Genomic DNA, 16,251 nt, shown 5'->3' with positions numbered 1-16,251 from the left:
AGGAGGGTGTGTGGTCACCCAGCAGGACTAAAACCAAGACTTATCAAAGGGCAGATGATTTCCCTGAGAGCCAACAGCCATCTGTACCTGGAGAGGAGATGGGTACCGCTAGGTCATTCTGTCCAAAGAATCACTAATGATGCAAAGCAACTCATCTAACCTAGGAGGGTTGTTACAGCATCTATGGTGCCCCAATGGTCACAGTGGCATCAGGACTGACTTGACTTTCTTTTACAGCACAGAAGAAAGGAAGTGCTCACCATCTTCCTCAGGAGAGACTGGCAGAGATGGACCTTCAGACTGGTATGGAGGCAGTTTGAGAATCCTAAATTAGGAGGATAAGCAGCATGTGCTTATCCTGGTGTGCTCAGGTAGTTGGGTATGTGTCTACCAGCAGACATCTGAGGATCTCCATGGCATCTAGATGTTGAATAGACAGACCCAAGTCTCTTTGAGTCTCCAAACCCTGGACATTTCCTTTTCTTGGTGTCCTTGGCTAAGGGGTGCTGTGGAGGCTCTGGTGCAGAAGACATGAAGACACAGCTGGACACACCTGGTCTTGTCCTTTGATTCCTCAGGGCTTTTGTTTTGAGGACCTCAAATGATGGTCCCCAATTCATCTGCAAAGGTGGTATGCTGGGCTCACCAGGGGTCTTTGGTAGATAATGTCAGGCCCATAGGTAGAGGGAGAAAAAATTAATTGGGGGGACTAAGATCACATGCATGCCCCCCCACCCCCAGCAGGCAAGTCTGTGGGGGAAGGGGTAGGGGGAAGGGAAAGGGCCATGGGAGGGGCAGATTGAGGCCCCAGTGGTGAGGGAAGGAGTGGGGCAGAGGCAGGGGCTGGGGTGAATGGGGCCCCAGCTGGGCCAGGTGGTGGGACAGTTGGAGCCTGGATGGGATGTGAGGGGGCTCCCACCACTGTGTGAACCCTGACAGATGCTGGGGGGGCATACGCCCCCTGATTTATGTGTAGGGTGGAGGCAGCTGCCGCTGTGTGCTAGGCTTTGCGTGCTGCTGCTGCCTGGGCTCCGATTGTACCACCACTCGGCCCAGCTGGGGCCCCATTCACCCCAGCCCCTGCCTCTGCCCTGCTCTCTCCTTCACTGCAGGTGCCTCAATTCCGCCCCCCCAGCCCCTTCCCCTTCATAGAATAGACTGATACTTGCCTGCCGTGCTGGGCAGCCAGTGATCCCCTTGCTGGGCTGTGATCCTGGCTACGTGCGTGCCCCTCCCCACTCTGCTGCAGCTCCTCCCCACTCCCAACTTGTGCTGAGCTCACTGAGCCCCATTAGCCTTCTGCTGCCTATGGTTGGACCTAGCTAGCTCTTAGCGAGCAGTCAGGGGTGGGTGAAAACCTCACACAGGAGTGATGCCAACTCAGAGCCCCCTATCCTAGGATTCTGAACTGAGTGTGACTGTCCTCAAAGCACAGTGATGTCCCTGGGGTGATGCCAAACTTGAGTCATTCCATGTTGTGTGGGGCAATGCTTACAAGAGCCTGGCATACACTGCACAAATAGCCGCTTTGAAGAACTATGCCACCCTCCCTTCCCACCCAGTTTGTATAGAAGGGAAAGGGAGCACAGAGAGGTGATATAACACAGGCAAGCTCACACAGTGAGTTACTGGCATTGTTGGGCACAGAACACAAGCATCCTTGCTCCCCATCCCCTTCAGCTAATCATGTCTCCATGCTATACCTCTGAGTGAGTTACAAAGAGTCGATGCAGAGTCTGATCTGGAGGGGCTGGTCTCTGCACTTTGTGGCTGTGGCTGCTCTGATGGCTTTTTCTTACAAGTTTCACTAAAAGCTTTTGCCGTATACATCCTTTGGCTCCTTCTGGCTGGCTCCACTGTAAAAGGATTGTCTCTGGGAAGCTCCCCACATCCCCAGATCTTGCAATGCAGTGGGAATTCCTGGAAGGTGGGCTGGGTCTTTGCAGCCCCAGGGCAGGGCAGGCCTGGAGATGACCCAGAAAAGCAGGGGTATGTGCCAGGTTTGCCTATAACCTAACTGTTCCCTTGGGCCATTGGAGGCTGGCTGTGAGTTAGATCACCTACTCAGTATACTTGAACCTGAGTCCAGTAGTTGACAGCCTTTGGCAGTTCCAGCCTGCCCCTGGCCCCTCCCAATCCCTGTGTGGAGCTCAGCATTGGCACAGTGATAAATTGGGCCCTTTGTTGCTGGGCCTTTGTTCACAGTACATTTAATCAATGAATGTTGGCCCTAGATCTAAATTGCAGGTACTGTGGTACAACTCCCATATCTTTGCAGCTGCCAAAGGTTCAAAGAAACCTTTTAGACTTCCTGGAATAGCATACAGAGTGCTTGTGCTGGGGGATGAGGAAACAGCCCTGCCCTCCAACAACAGCTTTGTTCCTATCTTTGAAGAGGCAACATAATGAGGGCTTTCTACTGTGGGGTCATGTTTCCATATTAACCAAGGGTTGTATAAACACCCGAGTTAGTTGTGGTCTAATAAGGAGGTACAGACAATACAACAAGCAATGAGGTAATGGCTTGAGTGGACAGAACACTGCATCCCACTAACCAACCTATGAGTGACAGAGTAAGATCAGTCGGCCTTCAATGGGCCTATGTCCACTTGTGTAATGAGATGGGAAGCTGACTAGGGCAGGAAGCCAGAGCCCCAGTCCCAGTGCTGTTCCACTTCTTGCAATTGCTTTTCAGCCTTTATGATGCACTGTTTCCACTAGTGCTCTAAGGGTGCTCTCCAGTTAATGCATAAGCGTTTGTAATGTGTTTTGAGATTTTTAGAGGCTGGAACTATGAAAAAACACAAATAAGAAGTTCCATGGCATCAGGAGAGATTCCTGTCACTGGGAATCCAGGCAGGCTATATTTTGTGTCTGATGGAAGGAATAACATTAGTTACCAATCTTCTTAGTCTTCCCCTAAATCTAAGGTGAAGGAAGCTTCTGTCCTTCTAGCACTGAGTGACTCAGAAAAAGCTATGTGTGAATGAACAAGCTAGCTTAGGGTAAAGGATTATGGCAAAATTAGTTATACTTATTCATAAAATAGGCAGCAGGCAAGCCCTGAAAATGCATGATAATAAGTAAACATGCTACGAGGTGAGTGCAAAAGTCCTATGTGCAGTCAACTTTCAAGGCAGTTCAGGTGCACCCTTAGTCAGAGGGTGAATGATGAGGAACCAGGCCCCCAGTCTGATGGGCTTTATAGGCCTGGAAGTTCCACAAGCATCTGACAAGTCTTGTTCATAGAGAATCAGCAGTTGAGGGTAAGACTTTGGGGTAGAAAAGGGAGGTGAGGTTTTTACAGAGAAGAGCCAGCGTATGAGTTTGTTCAAACTAGAAAGAGGAGAACATAGAATTATTGCAAGCAAGATTGTTTGAGTATGGAGGTAATGATAAATTTGGAGACCTAGGAAGTAAGGCAGTATAGATGATATAACAAGCAATAAGGTCCAAACAATACAATCAGCAATCAAATGACCTGGCCTGTTGGAATGATTAAGCAGCATATGGCAAATAGACTTGTTGCCACATGAGTATTAAGTAAAGAACCTGCAGGTAAAGGATTAATGTTTAGGAAATAGGTTCTGGATAGGATATGACCCAAGGTAAATTGAACAATGCTTTGTGTACAAGCGGAAGGCCAAGCTAGCTGGCAGGATTAGTTTAGATACTAGTAATGTAAGAATTAGATTAGATACTAGTAATGTAAGAATCTACTACATGAACAGGGGAAAGACACAGAAGTATGAATTAGATGAAGGGAAATCATGGGACCCATCAACCTGTTGACCAGCGGCACTGAAAAGGACTAAGGAAATATAAGCCTGGATTTAAAAGCTGGGGTACACAGTGAGATAGTTGAGGGGGACTGTTGGTGAGAAATTCTCCATGCGGTGAAGCATAGGATTGGTTGACCTTCTGAAGATGGAGATTATTGTCAGCATTGGTATGCCAGGGGGCTTTCGGAGGATATCAAGTTAGCTGGATCTGATATGGTCTGGAGGAGATACTGGCTCATGGGCTCAGTGAGCTTGAAACCTGAAGGAAGATGTTTAAAAGATATGAGTTCTTCCAGGCCTTCCAAAGCCTTATGTTCATCTTTTCTTCTTTCTGTTTCTCCCTGGGCAGTCTGGTGGAGCTGGTATGGGCACCAATGTCCTGTTTCCCCATTTGCCAAGGCTTTGAAGCTGTTATTGGAGAAAGGAACATTTGATCAAAGTTTAGGATCTCACCTAAGTATAGAAGTGGCAGAGGCAAAAGAGATAATAAGGTCTTGCCTTTGGGACTGCCAATCATGGCAGCAGAGAAGTGGTGGTATCTGGAAAAGGGACTGCTGAGCAGGCCAGCTAGTCCTAATGTTAGATCTGGGTCTGCTAACCAGGTGCATCTTGAGCAAAGAGTGAGGGAGAGAAGAGCTTAGCAGCCCTGGCCTTGAAGCCATGTCTTCGATACTTCTCTAGAGCTCCTGGGATGTGCCACTGAGAAGTACGTCTCAACCATCCTGAGGTGCCCCCTGCTTTGTTCTCCAAACCTGAACCCCATAGCATCTTTCCTGCCTCATTGCCAAGAAGATACATGCAGTGTGGTGCTGATGGGTGGGGCATGCTTCTCAGCAGTGGTGTCAGGAGCGGTGTAGATGGATCCTGAGCTCTCACAACTGCAGTCTTGGTATGTTGGATGTTGCATTGGGTGTAGGGTGGCTGTTCTACATGGAGCAGGCCTAGAACCCTAAAACTGTGTACACTCAGACTGTGCACACTCAGACACATGGCTTCAAGACTTCCTAAGCCTCTGGACTCCATACTTACCTCATTGATTAAATTCGTGACAGTGCAAATGAGCAGTGGGAACTGTGATTTAATCCCAGTTTGCCAATATAAGAGGCCAAAATTAACCACTGTGTTACCTCAGCATTTTTGCAGTATTGCAACAGGGAGAAATCTGGCCGTGGACGTGTCTGTTTGTTTCAGTACAAATATTAGCTGGAGAGGAATATGAATGCCTCCATTTCATTGTGAACAGGGCACTGTATTCCCAACAATAGCCATGTCTCATGCTTGGCTCACATGCTTTAGCTTGGAGAGCTGCCCAGCTTTGTTTCAGCTGATTCTTGCTATCAGCACAGAAGGAAGGTGTCAGTGCCCCTCAGCAGGACTTTGTTCCCTCCCATCGGGCAGGAGCTTTGTGAATCACCAGCTGCTGAGTACACTGGAGTGGCAGGCTGACTGGTATCCTCGCAGTGAACTCAGCTAGGAAAGAATGCTGGCATCTTAATAAACCTGAATAAGGCAAAGCTGAGCCTGAGAGGACTTTTCCACAAGCTGTCACTGGTCATAAATGGAGCCATGGTGTGGAGGGATCCAGGGTAGCATGGAGTGTGTTGTATACAGTTGGAATAACCTTTTGCATAAGGTCATATGTCTTGAGGCTCTATGCTGGCTACCTACTCTGATTTATATCAGCAGGCAGCAGCATTACAGGCTAGGGACAGACATTCAAAAAGCCAAAGCCTGAATTGATTCAACCTTTGCACATTAGTCTAACCTGGCTAGGTTGAACAGGTTTGTAACAGCACTGACATTGCTGTAACATGTCCTGCAGTTGCTCAGGCCTGGTGCCGGGGGGCGCTAGAGCACACTCTTGGTTGCAGGGAAGCTGTGTGGGGGGAGGGGGCATGGCCAGTCTGGGCTGTCCCGGCCAGAAAGGGGTTTAATTGCCTGCTCCCTGTCCCACTGGCAGAGACTGAAGCTGGGCCTGCTGCGTGCTCCCTCCTCAGTGCTGCAGCACCAGGCACCATGGCCCCAGAGGCAGGCAGGAAGTGGGGTTATTCTCTTCTCTACCCCCACTGACCCCGGGGGGCCACAGCTAGGTCTGCCCACCCTGGCCGCCGCTGCTTGCTCCCTGTTTGGGGCTAGAAGTGGAATAAGCCCCCTCCGCCGATGCTGGAGGGAGGAGGAATAACTCCTGTCCCTGTCCCCTGCCTAAGGGGCCCTGCCAGCCAATGTCTGGTTGCACCCCTGCCTGGTCACTGTAGCGGTGAGGGGTCAGGGCCCTTGATGGGGCAGCAGCCCCTGTCATAGTGTTGGGGAGCATGAGCCTCTTCCTAGCGGGGGCCCCACTGTGGGGCGGGCAGAGTGTGCATGGCAGCACCAGGGCTTGGAGGGGGCCTGAGCCCTCCAAGCCCCCCCGCAGCACCACCACGGTCTACAGCAGCATTCCCCGCCCCACAGCAGAGCCCCCTGCTGGGAAGAGGCTTGCTCTTGGGGAAACCAAGACAGGGGCTGCTTCTCCCACACCCGTCATGGTTACTCCCCCCTCACCCCTCCAGCAGCTGGACAGGGGCAGGGGCAGTGCCAGCGCCAGACACGGGCCAGAAGGACCCCATAGATGGGGGGCAGGAAGCAGGGTTATTCCCCTCTCTGCCCCCAGGGCACTGCAGTGGGGTCTGCCCACCCCAATCGCTGCTGCCACCACTCACTCTGTGCCCAGGGCAACCAGTGGAATAAGTCCCATCCTGCCCCTCTCCCTCTGGCATCTGGCAGAGGGGGCAGAAGGGGGCTTATTCTGCTGCTTGCCCCAAGCAGGGAGCAAGTGGCGGTGGCAGTCAGGGCAGGCAGACCTGGCTACGGTCCCCCAGAAGCAGTGGGGGGAATAACCCCCCCTTCATGCCCCCTTTGCCTCAGGGGCCATTGCAGCCTGCCACTACAGCAGCGATGGGGGAGCTCCCAGCACACCTGACTCAGGTCCTTGCTGGTGGGACAGGGAGGGGGGAATTAAACCCCTCTCTGGCCAGACCCCCACCCCTGCCTATCCCTGCCTGTCCCTGCTCAGCTGGGGAGCAGAGAAGCGGGGCTAGGCCTCCTGGTCTGGAGCAGAGAGTCCAGCACAGAGAGCATGCCGGGATGCTGGGGGACTCTGTTTTAAGTTAAACCAGGAAGGGGTCTGGGACAGGCATTGCATAAACTGGTTTGAGCCAAACCAATTAAGTCTGATACTACATTCAGCCAGGTTTATCTCAATTTCAAACTGTTTTGGCCATTTTGAAACTGGTTTATGTGCACTGAACATCTGTTCTGTTATAGGTTTAACCCAGTTTCTGATCACTTAAACCAGTTTATGTGTAACTTCTGTCCCTAGCCCTAGGGGTTTAATACCCTAGCTTGGGTATGAGGTGGGTGCCAGCGGTAGCCCCTGGCAGCTGCCACCACTGCTGCTTCTCCTTGCAGCCTAGCTGCAGGGGGTTCACAGCCCCCAGCCACAGTGTAGGTGATGGCCCCAGTCACCAAATGCCACCAAAGACCCCACTGCCTGGCTGTGGTGCAGGCAAAGGCCCATGTTGTTAAAAACCACTGAAACCCCTGCTGGCTCTGTGGGCTGTTCTAGCTCAGGATGGTTGGGGCGTACTGCTCAGTGGCACATCCCAGGAAGCTGTTGTTTGCTAATGGCTAATGTATATGGTTATTTGACAGACATATCCCTAGCTGCACACAGGAGTCTGCTAGCCAGAATCAGCAACACTAGGGGCACTGGTGGCAAAGTTGGTTAAGGAAGCTTGCTATAACTTCAGAGCTCTATGTTTGAGGATTGTGCCATCAGCTGCTCCTAGTTGACCCAGCTGTGAATGAGCCCTTGGTCACTGGAGCTGGGAAGCCCAAAGTGGCTGGACGTGATGCCAGCTGCATCACTGCCCCATGTGCTGTTGATGATAGATTGGTGTATGCTAGTGCCCATGGACTGCTAGGCTGGGCTTGAGCTACTCCTGTAATTACTGGTCCAGTAAACAGAGGTGGCGTTAGAGTGTGCTCCACAAGCAGCACTGCTACAGCTGGGCTATTGTGGGCTCCATGATATTGTGGGCTCTGTCTGATTGGGCCCCACATTGCTCACCCCCAGGAACCTGTACCAATGAATATAGCTAACTTTTCCCTTCTCTCTGGCATGAGAAAATGTTCTAGCTTGTCTGGTGTGTCCAAGGCAATGGGCTAGCTTTTGCATGACAGCTTCTTGTGCCAAACAGATAGCGGACTAGTTGGAGCCACTCCTTCTAGTCACATGGGGTTCCTATCCCCCACCATTGGATGGATTGGGGCAGGTACATAAAGGGTTAACTGTATGTTTTGGCAGGCAGATTTATAACCTTTCAGAGAAGAAGCTTCTTCCTCTCGGGATCCGGGCCAGGAGATCTACCTCTGAGCCTCCTTTGTGTTCACGGATGGATGACCTGCCTGAGGAAGGAGGGCAGTGTACTGTGGGGAGCTATCGCGGTCCCGTGGGCAGGCCATTCATCAGCATGGGGGTGGCTTCCAAAGCAATCTGCCCTTGTGGCAGAAATCAAGCAAGGGGATCAGCTGACAGAGACAAGGGGAATGGTTTGCTTAGCTGAAATTCAGTGGCTCTTGTTTTGAAAGCTCTGTATTATCCCCCACCCTAACTTTTCTTCATAATGCATTAATTGCTGGTCTGGGGAGGAGGATTTGAATGGTCTCCAGAGCAAAAGAACTGGTTTGGTGGTTCTTGGTAGAATGATGTAAATAAGTCCCAGTAGGAATCTGTATGTAAACAGCTTTTCTTGTGGTACCAGTGCCTATCTGCATAGGTACTTGCTACTGGGGAAAGATGATTTGTGCAGGGAGAGACTTGCAGTTGCTTTGTCCAGGGGAAAGGAAGAAGTATAAGGCCATCCTGGAAAAGGCAGGGATACCCTTCACCCATAGGTCTTCAGCTTTCCTACCCACTTAGAAGCAAGGTCTGCACACTCAGTTGAGAACCTAGAAGCACCTCTGCATTGTGGCCAGTCACGTGGTCTGACATTAATCCCATCCCCTTGTGCATGTGTTACAATATTATGGTTCTTAATTACACAGCCACAGGGGCCTAGCCTCCCACAATGCACAGTGGATGAGAGACATCCTTATAAAGAAGTGATATGAAACCAATGAGATTTCAAGTACAAAGTCCTGTACCTGGGAGGGAATAATTGCATGCACCGGCTGGGGGAGGATCTCCTAGGCTGCAGTACTGTGAAGGACCTCAGAGTTACAATGGATCATAAGAATATGAGCCAAGAGTGGGCTCTTGTTGCAAAAAAAGCCCAACAATATACTGGGTTGTATTAGCAGGAGTGTCACTTCCAAATCGAAGGAAGTAATTCTTTTGCTCTCTTAGGCACTGGTGAGGCCTATCCTGGAGTACTGTGTTCAGTTTTGGGCCTCATATGTCAAGACAGATGTGGGCAGACTTGGAAAAGTCCAGTAGAAAGCAACAAAAATGACTGGAGGGCTGAGAAGCAAGACTTATGAGGAAAAGCAGAAAAAGCTGGGGCTATTTAGTCTGGAGAAGTGAAGACTGAGGGGGGATTTAATAACAATCTTCTGATACCTGAAGGGTGATTACTTTTCTCTGTGACCGTAGGGGACAGGAGTAGGAGCAACAGCCTCAAGGGGCATGTCTATGTGCAACTAATGAGCCTGAATTTTTTCTGCAGAATATTGAAGCTCATTAAAGTGTGGCTGGGTACACATCTACACACGCCTGCATTGGGAGCAAATAGAGCCCAACAGGAAGAGCTGAGCCCAAGGCTGCTCCTGCCCTGCTCTGCCCCACTGCAGCAGCCAGGGGAAGCTCCAGGCTCCCCCAGGTCAGCCCCTAGCTGTCCTGGCTCTGAGGGCAGCTCTGATCTGTGCAGGGCAGGGAGGGGGAAGGGGAAGTGGGGCAGGGTGGGAGCTGTCCTGGCTTGGTGGACAGCTGCCTTGCAGCCTCTGGGAGATAGGGGCAGGCCTCAAGCCCTGGAGGGCAGAGGGAGCTGTTCCTGCTCAATGGGCAGCTGTGTGCCAATCCCATGCAGACTGGGACCCATCCTGATTTCCATGGGGTAGAGGGAGGTGTCCAAGCTGTCAGGCAGTTGCCTCCCAGCCATGTGGAGGTCAGGATTGTCCTGATTTCCATGCGGGTGGGTCTCCATATGGCTGGAAGGCAGCTGCCAGGCAGCCAGGACAGCTCTCTCTACCTCAAGGAGATCTGGATGGGTGCCAATCTGTGTGGGGCTGGCAGGCAGCTGTCCACTGAGTGGGGACAGCTTCCCCTTCCCCTCGGGCTTGTGGCCCACCCCAGCCTTCCTATAGCTGACAGGTAGCTACCCACCAAGCCAAGATAACTCCCCCCCACCCCCCAACCTGCACAGATCAGGGCTGCCCCAGAGCTGTCCTGGCTGCTGCAGTGGGGGCAGAGCAGAGCAGGAGCAGCCCTAAACTGGGCTGCTCCTGTCAGACACAATTTGCTCCCTATATGGGCGCACATGTAGACGTGTGCCCAGGAACACTTTAATGAGCCTGAATTTTCTGTGGAGAAAATGAAAATTCAGGTGCATTAATTACACATGTAGATGCGTCCAGGGAGCAGGTATTGAAATCACCGAACTCCTTCCAGCCTGCTCAAACAGACCTCCAATAATCTCCTCCCAAAAGGGGGGCTGAGTGGACTATGGAGTGTCAACTCCCCTCCAGGGCTGAGCTGCAGCCTGTTGGCAGGTGGGACAGTACATCGGGGAAGACCTCCCTCCAGTGCCGATTGTGCCCCTTCTGTGGACAAAGCAAGATGGGTCTTCTTTAGGCCTGTGTGTCTTGTACCTTTCAGCAGCCTCAAACACCCGCCTGCGAGGTACAGAGATGTGCACACAGTTTGTAGGCACATATATAAACAGGTGGGCTAACCCAGAGTGGGTGCTGTCTGCAGAGCCCCCCTTGAGTTTCTTGGTGTAATGGGAATGCAACCCTGCCCTTTCCTTTCTCCACTGATTTGCATTAATGGATGGGGCTCTGGGGTGTGCAGTACAATGTGTCCCTAGGACACCACCATGGACTGCTGGCTTCTGAGGTCCCCTATTGTCCACACAGCTGAGATTTACTCACCTGGTTCTTGCATTTGGCAATTACTCCAGGCACTAGTGCAGACATTCAGGTGAATGGGTTTTCTGGTAGTTGGTGGAGGCAGCTGGGCTCCAGGCTTCCTGGCTTTGGTAAGGGGTAAGTCTGGTGGGTGAGGATGCTAACCCACCTTGGTCCTGTTCCCAGCTTTGTCATTGTCTTGCTGGGTGACCTTGGCCTTGCAGCTGAGGGAGGTCTGCCTCTGACTTTTCTACCATGTCTGTAATACCAGAGTACTTCAGACCCTGTGCATACAAGTGTTGCTGAAATGCAGACCCTTCTAGAGTGGCAGGCTGGAACGCATTCCTCTTGGCACTACACATCCTGGTCATCCTGGAAAATAGGCACCCAAATGACAATGGAAGGGGTCTTGAAGGAAGTATTATAGCTAAGTGGTTAGAGACTGGTGGTGCACAACAGGGTTCCAGGGCCCTGTATTTGACTCTACCCCTGGCATTAAGTGATTTCCTGAACTTCTATTTTTGATTCCTCTAGAGAATTGTCCCAGGCTCTGAGAAGGGACAGTAAAGCAGAACAATATAGCAGGGACCTGGGGGGAGCATGATGAGGGGCTGTGGTTGAGTAGGGAATGAGGACACAACTGGCTGATAGAAAGGTATGTTTTATTGAAGAGCCAAAGAGCTTATTGATAAAAAGTGCCAACAGAAATGGAGCATGAGAACGGGGCAGTAGAGTCCTAGCTATGCACTGGAGTAGCCAACTGCAGCAGTCTGGGGGAGGGAGGTTGAGAAGCAATGCAGTGTGGGATGCTGAGTAGACTTGTGTCACAGAATGCTTAGTGTCCGCATGTAACATTGACCTGATGCACAGTGATCTGGTTCAAAAGAGTGTTTGATATTCCAGATACACTTCTGAATCATTCCGGGTGGCTTTAAACCAGTTTAACAGGTTTGTACATCTGTCCACTTTAGCTTTAAATTGAATTTAAACCAGTCTAAGTGTTATGTGGCCATACTCTCACAAAAGGTGGGGTTATCTAGCATCAGAGGGGGAAAAAAGATGGCTCCAAAATAGATCTAAGAGGAGAGGAGGAGAAAATTGGTGTTGGTTCCCTGACTTGATAGGATGTCCATCCTGCAGCAGCTTTCTCCTGCTGGCCAGCAGGGAACACAGCTTGTCCCACCTCTGTCCTGCATAGGCATGTCTGTCTGCCTCAAGGCAGTAGCAGGCTGTGCCTGGGATGTCCCTCCCACCCTCACCCATAGACATACCCCAGAGCTAGCCTCAAAAGGACATCAACCTCCATGGCATAGCTCTGTGCTTGGAGCATGCTTGTTGGAAGAATGTGCTTGAGCCTGTCCCTGGCTAGGTTGGGAGACACCCCTGCTGTGATGTAGACAATACCCCAAGGACCAGAGGGTCCCTGCACTGGTTCTTCAGCATATGAATGGATCATGGCTATACAGGCCTCAGGGAGGGGTTCAACCTTCTTCCAGATGCAAAGTTTCTCTCGTATGTTGACTGTGGATTGAGAGGCAACCTCTTTGGGACTGGAGTGAGTACTGGATGCTAGTCAGTGCCACCTCAGTCTCAACAGTATCTCTGTTCTGATCCCCACCTGGTATGCTCTGACCTTGTCACTTGAATATCATCACACCATCACTTATCTAGAAATCAAATTGGACCAGACCCTTGCCTACCACCAGCATCTGGAAGGGGTCCAGGGTAAAGTTAACAGAAGAGGAGCTCTTATCCATCGCCTTGCTGGCACCACCTGGGATGCAAGTTTCCAAACATGTTGCACCTCTGCTTTGGCTCTTCTATATGTTCCTGTTGAGTAGTGTGTACACTGTGAGGCTGGAGCATACACACTAAGCTTGTAGATTCCAGCCTTCCCAGTGTCATGAGGACCATCACTGAATGCCTTATGCGAGCTCCAGTTGACTGTTTACCAGTCCTCTCAGGCATTCTTCACCTTGACATCCAGAGGCAAGCTGCTATCCTGGCCCTGGGCCTCAAAGCCCAAAATCTGAACCACTCTTTGCACTCCAGCCTTCTTGCAGCAAGCCAGAAAACCAACTACTACCTGATGTCTCAGAACCCTTTCTCCACCCTACCTCCATTCAATAAACTCATTGAATCTGCAGACGACATGTCGCCTACAGCATGGAGCTTCCATCAGCGGAGCAGGCAATATGCTGCACGAGAACTGCAGCTAAAGAACTTTATCCCCAGTGCCAGCTTCTGTCCATTAGGCCGTCAGTTGCCCCACAGGGTCTGGACTGCTCTTAATCATCTTAGAACGGGCATTGGTTAGTTTAAGGCGAGCATGCACTTTTGGGGCTTTTCCAATGATGCTGGCTGCAGCTTTGGTGTTCAAGTTCAGATGGCCAACCACATCATCTATGAAGGCCCTTACATCCCTCCTTTGGGTGCCCAAAGTCTTACTGACATTGACCATTCTACTTGTTGCTGGCTGGCTTTCTGGCCCTCATACTTCTGACATATGTGTGGCAACACTCACTTCATCACCATCACCTTGCCTCTGCTACTGACAGGTGCTGACAGGCTCCACTGTCTTCCAGGAAGGAATAAGCTGAAATGACTGCCTCATAGTGGACAGATGGAGCTGGATCCATAAAATTCCACCCTGGGACAATGACAGAGCCAGGAGGACTGAGATTACTATAAGTCTATGGGGTGCATGTGTTTGTATGTATATAGGGATGGATTGTCTCAGTGTATGGATAGATATTGGCATAAGTGCCTCTGTAGGCCAAATCATATTCCATTTGTTGGGCATCTAAATGAACTTGGGCAGCTAAGTGTTCTTCTATTGAGCCCTATTAAAATCCATTAATGCATCTACTTTTCTAACACACCGTCATCTTACCCTTAAGACTGAGTCTTAGAAAAGCAGTGAAGAAGGAGGAGGAGGAACCTCTACATTTTGCACTAACTATTTCTCAGAAATTTGAGCAGGGTGGACTAGAATCACAGATAGGTGCATTGGTCCATGTGCACAAACCTCCAGAGCACGCTCTTTGTACGTGTGACCTGCCTCTCTATATACATGTGGCTCTTATACATGTCCCTCTGGGTTCCTGACTGCACACATATGCTTTTGTCTCTGTGTTTGTGGGCTGCCTGATGCATCTGTTTAAGGACAAGGTCATTAGCTGCTTCTCTTCATCAGGCAGCAAACTCTCCTCTTGCCAAGGTCTTGCTGAGATCCCAGCAAGGTTTCCATGGTGCAGCTGATAACATTACCTCCCCTGTCCTGCGATTGTGTTTTCTGACAAAAACATTCCTCTTGGCTCTTTGCAAACAATCAGCAGCTCCCCGTTTGCACTTATGTGTTGACAATGGAGTGTGGCAGGACTCCCTGTGAAAGGAAGCAAAATCTAAACTGTAAGCCATAAGGAAATGAAGGACTCTCAGGGATGGCTCTGGTTTTGGGCTGTGTTGCTATGGCATCCTCCCAGAGCTGCAGGAGCAGGCGGGACAGACTCGCTTTTGGGCAGGAGACTGCTGTCCCCTAGAGAGGATGAGCCACAAATTGTCTTGTCAGTGGCTGGGGAATGGAATGGAAGCATGTACAGTATTCAGCAAGATGTCCGCAGTGGTTTGAGAATGTATGCACAGTATAGCCAAGGCAATGGCTACTTCTGTAAGGGAGGGTTTTATGGCTTCATCCATTTGGGTCTCCCCTATGCACTGTCATGCACACATCCCCCTAAAGCAGGGGTGGGCAATGATTTGGGCCAGAGGGACACTTAGGGAGTTTTGGTGAGCTGTTATGGCCTGGATCTGCATGTCCGCCTCCCCCCAACCCCAACCCGCTCAGCCCACAACAGCTCCTGAAACTTCCTTAAATGGTTCTGTCCTGGGGCCTGGCCCTGCGCTGTCACCGCCCAGAAATCCTAATCACAGCCCCAGGGTCTCCAGGGAGACTGGCCCAGGACCCACACAGGCAGGGAGTGATTGGCCAGGTGGATGGGATGGGGCTGTGGGCAAGTGGAGAGTGGCATCTGGAAGTGGGACAGGTGGCTGGGGCTGGGGCTGCAATCATGGGAGGGGATCACAGGGCAGACACAACATGAGGTCAGGGACTGAAGCAGAGCTGTGATCCAACCCCAGCATGCCCTTGCCCACAGAACCTGCGCCCATCACAGGGACTTGCGGGCAGGGGATCATGGCTCTGCCTTGGGCCCCAGCCCCGTGCTGTCACTGTCCCATGATCCCGTCCTGTAATCCTGGCCCCAGCCCCAGCACCACCCACCTGTCCTGCTCCCAGATGTCTCTCTCTGCCCGCCCATGGCCCCATCCTATCTACCCAGCTCAGCATGTCCTGCCTATGGGGGTCCCAGCTGGTCTTCATGGAGACCTCACCCGCCTACTCCGTCCAGTGAGTGTGGGACAGATGGGCCAGGGTGCCTGGGCAGCAGGGCCAGGTCTGGCAGCAGCAGCAATGGTGGCAGGAGCTGCCACCATGGGGGCTGCTAAGCAGCAGAGTCCAGCTGCCTATGCCCAGGTCAGCAGGATCAGCCACATGTGCCACAGCCCAGGCTGCCTCCCATGCCAGGGCCAGGCAGGGCTGAGGGACCTGTCACAGGCTGCATAAAATCCCTTGGTGGGCCAGATCTGGCCCATGGGCTGTATTTTAACCATCCCTGTCCTAAAGGCTTGACAGACTGCTTCCCCTCCTGCCATCCTGTGAAGGTGATTTTCTCATGAGGGCACTTCAGCAGAAATCTGTGGGAATTTCCCCCCTCCTGGCACAGCAAATGACCCGGTTCAGAGGGTGGGCCTAGCCTTGGGCACTGTGGAAGAAACTGAATAAACAATGAAGACATCACCTTGTGTCTGTGTTAGTGAGCCAAACCCCTATAGGGGATAGAGTGTCAGCCCAGCAGTTGCAGCCTGCCTCTGGTTGTAACTTGGTAACAATGGGCTCCAAGCAAAGAGCAGCTTGGCTTAGCGATAACAAGATACGCCCTAGCCTCTTGGTCCCTGGGGAGGTCAGAGCTGGTATCCATTACTCTCCAACACAGTGCAAGTGTGCTTCTGGGGGCTGGGAGGTGGGATGGGGGCAGGGCAGCTGGAGGGGAAAAGGCAGAGTCATCTGATCCATAATTGATTTATTCTTGAAAAATGTACTGCTGCAGCATGTCAATGAACGGCCTGACGGAGGTAAGGAGAGAACAGAGCGCTTTGTCAGTGTCGCAGGAACAATGGCCTGTCTGTGAGGGCCGGGGTAATACAGCTCCAACCAGGATCAGCTGCCCTTGTTTCCTCCTTCACCATCACAATGCACAGTTGCAGGGTTTCTTCCCCCTAGCTGGGCATGGGATTTAGTGATACC

The sequence above is a fragment of the Alligator mississippiensis genome, chromosome 1 (genome assembly GCF_030867095.1).
Source record: "Alligator mississippiensis isolate rAllMis1 chromosome 1, rAllMis1, whole genome shotgun sequence".
Taxonomy (NCBI): Eukaryota; Metazoa; Chordata; order Crocodylia; family Alligatoridae; genus Alligator; species Alligator mississippiensis.
This window is presented reverse-complemented; position numbering follows the sequence as displayed.